Here is a 3675-nt window from a genome sequence, read left to right as displayed (position 1 = left end):
TGTGATCATAGGCATGTTTTTAACGTACAAGAATTCAAATGTTTGTTAGAAAATTTGAGAATACATCAGTTAGAGCTCACACAGCACTACAGCCTCGCCTGCTTTTCCAGAATTCCAGTCTTTCTATTCCCAGGCATTAAAAACATTCAAATATTACTTCAAAGAAAAAAATCAAACATAAAATTCCCGATCATATGCTTAGCAAGAATCTTTGATTCGTTCATTTAAAAAAGAAAATTCACTTCCTCTCAATCAGAAAGAAAACAAGAAATGCTCACTGTACATAAAGCAGGCAGCAATTTAGCAACCAATTAATCTACCTATGATATTTAAGTGGAGTTAAACATACCAAATGACACTGAGGAAACACACTCCAGAAAATAAAAATACTGTTATTTCACCACATTTATGATTCTAATCTACACTGTTTATGGTTTTATGGCAATAAATTCTAAATTAGTTCAGGTTCTAATTACAAAAGAACAAGTTTAATCATATATGACAAGTATGATTTCATATTGATCATATCTATATAAAGGCGTGTTTTTCAATTTATAGCATTTCAAAGAAAAAATGACTTATGTTGATCCACAGCATTCCTGAGGGAGCTGGTTGGTCGTTTCTCTGGGTGGGTAGAGAAGGAATGCTTTTTTTTCCCTTACGAATATTACAACGATAGTTTCCAGGACGATAACCCTAGTTAATGTCTGATGCTTTCACTTTGCTTTTACATCTCTGTTGTACAAATGTCAGTGATTTTAGCACTGAGCTTAACCTTTACACGTTTTTCTCCTCTTGCTCCTGAAACCTTGCTCTCTCTTTCCTCTGCTGGGTTTAGACAGCAAACCAAAATGCATCCTGCACACACACACACTGCTGCCTGAATTCCTCCAAGGCATTTCATGACAAGTCTACTGAGTGTACACCAGCTCCAAAATCCCCCTCGATCACTTGGAGGAGTGTTACAGACAAGGCAGAAGCCACCTTCGTGTGGACTGCAGTTACCGGGGAGGCCTTCAGACACCTTAGTGACTCTTCACAAAAGCCTTCTGGTACAAAAATCCACATTACCTAACAAACGCTAAAATCCAGAAGTGCAGTTACAAGCACAAATCTTTTGTGAATCACTCCTTTTTTGGATAACTTCAAGCACAGGCTTTTTAAGATCAGATATAAACCAATACTCTCCATACTAAAAAAGAAATTCCACCCTCCTTACTAAAGCGCTATTCTGCAGTCTGATATCTCATCTTTAATATCTACATTATCTCAGGAAAAGTTGACCATTTTTAGGGGCTCAAGGTAGGAACCAGATGTTGTCCCACCATTTGATGTTCTCAGTAAAGGGCAAATAGAAATAACCTGAAGATACTTACGAATCATTTCTAGTTAACTACGGCTATACGACAGCAATTCTTTCAAACACAGTTTGTATCTCTGTAGCCAAACGAATCTCAGTGTAGTGTTCATCCTGTTTTCAGAGAGCGAAATGAAGTAGAGAAGTGAAATGATGTGACTCCCCAAAGTCAGAGAAGCGCTGCAGACCAACACAGTCACGGAATGGAAAGTCCTGAGCTGCTGTTTCACCTGTTGAGCCACGTTGCTTCCCCCAGGAACTGGAATACTAATTATTGACCACGTGTGTCAGGGTAAATGATCTCTATCTATCTGATAAGGGCTTGCTTTTCTTGAGTAGCATTGCATGTTACTGCCTCTCTGTGCAGCAGAACACACAGCTGGTTTCTGAGTTTCTCTGCTCATTTCTGATTGAAACCTCAACAAAAATATCAGTTTGTCAGTTGATGCTTTACAGTATGCATTCCATAGGGCTGACAAACGTTATGATCCTTGGTGGTAAATGGCGAGCCTAGATGTTTATTTAAACCTGTCCGCTCCCCTCTGGTTCTGGAAGCTATGAGACTCCTAAGGCTGGGCTTAAGAAAAAGTTGTGAGCTAAGGGGACAAGCAAAAATTCCAGACAGTACAAAGGAAGGGTTTTGCTTAGTGTGAAATACAGGGACAAGTTACCAGCCTAACAATGAAATAATCTGGAAAGGGATCTCTGAGCGTGGCCAGGTCCAAGAGAAGCTGAAATGAGCCCTTTTGCACGTTTGTTTTTTTCTCCTGCTGCTTTTCTTCCACTCCCAGAAAAGAAGATCACTCAATCCCACTTTTATCACTCCCGGAATACAGTGTAAGACCCTAAAATGAAAAAGAAAAACACCAAGAGGATACCGTGAATGGAGCCCAAGTATCTCTATTTTCCTAGCATCTTGTTCACCCATTACAGCCATACCTTACAAATCCTTCAATACTTCATCTGCACAGGCGCCACCAGCAAGTCTATAACAATTTCTTGGAACGTGCATCATTGGGGAAAACTTTCTCAAGAGTTTTTGTTGCTAAACTCTGAAAACATAGAAAACTATTGATACTGCAGGTCACTTCATATTGCCCACCAGCCATTCCATCTTTTGCCACTAATGCATACATTACCAGCTCAAACAGCAAGTTATCAGTGATAATGCTTTTAGAAAGAATTGTATTAATGTTAAATGTTTTGATACACACATGTACATGTTACATACATTCAGAATTCAACTAAACTTCAACTGAAAGTGATCAAAAATCTCTTCTGAATTAACCAGAGCAGGATCAGGCTTTTCCTACAATAACTGACATCTAAATGCCTTATCTTCACCCCATTTTCAATCCAAACCTAGTGAAATCAGCAGAAAAGGACTTCACTGTAAGAACAGTTGGTCATTTATTCAAAGTGAATAGTTTGACATCGTTTCAACAAATCATCAAAAGACCGGGTGGGAGAAGTGAGAAGTCATCTAGTATATTCTCTGCTTCAGCAGAGGATCAAATATAACTACCACGTTCCTGACAGATGTTTGCCCAATCTGCTCTTAAAATCACCCTGTGACAGTCATTCCACAATACTGTTATGCACTTTCTTCCCCAAAGAAATTATTCTTATAGAAAGGAAGTAATCTCTATTATCTAACCTGAATCTGTCTCTCTGCAGTTTATGAGCAGCATTCTCCCTACACACAACAGACAAGAGCAACGCAGTCCCTACCTTCTACAGGTCTCGCCTTCATACTTGAAGTGTACTGTACCTTAACGTCAATTTCTTCATGCTTCATCTTCTCTAAGCAACTCTACATCTTTCAGCCATTTTGCTCAGGACACTCACCCAATCCCTCTTGTTACAGCCCTCTGGATTTCCTCCAGCTGATCCACATCTTTCTTAAAGACTTGTAAATGGACACAGCTCTCTAGCTGAGGCAGCACCTGTGCTGATCAGGACAAGCAATGCTCACTCTCCACGCTCCAGTGAAACATCTTTCCTCAGGATAAAAAGTGAAATATTCACACCATTGCTGTGTCCATGTGAAAGTACAGCTTGCAAGGTACTGCGCTTGTCTCAGAGCTGCAGGACTGTATCTCAGTCACTTTTTTATCAGCCTTTGTACAGCTCTTCATCTCTAACCCTGTGATTCTTCTCCTTGAAGTGCATCCTTTTCTCAGGTTATTTCTCAAGACCAGTTTGAACTGTATCTACTGCTTAGGAGAAAAACTTAGGTTTTCCTCTCAGCTAGGCACTGTAAATTAGCAAGTCCTTCATTGCTGAGAATCTGCAGCACAGTCACAGCCATGAGAGCC

General features: G+C 39.8%; 1 long non-coding RNA gene across 2 annotated transcripts; it reads right to left on the bottom strand.

The window, feature by feature from the left end:
- LOC110399101 lies at nucleotides 388-3235 on the bottom strand. Of its 2 annotated transcripts, none has more exons than XR_002438894.1 (3): nucleotides 3129-3235; nucleotides 2297-2409; nucleotides 388-2202 (listed from the first exon to the last, which is right to left on the bottom strand). It is a non-coding gene; the product is annotated as an uncharacterized LOC110399101 (long non-coding RNA). The 2 variants fall into 2 exon arrangements; XR_002438895.1 differs by having other exon boundaries at nucleotides 3089-3194.

This window comes from Numida meleagris, chromosome 4 (genome assembly GCF_002078875.1).
Source record: "Numida meleagris isolate 19003 breed g44 Domestic line chromosome 4, NumMel1.0, whole genome shotgun sequence".
In the NCBI taxonomy this organism is placed as follows: Eukaryota; Metazoa; Chordata; class Aves; order Galliformes; family Numididae; genus Numida; species Numida meleagris.
Note: the sequence above shows the minus strand (reverse complement) of the source record. Positions and strands in the feature narration are given on the sequence as shown.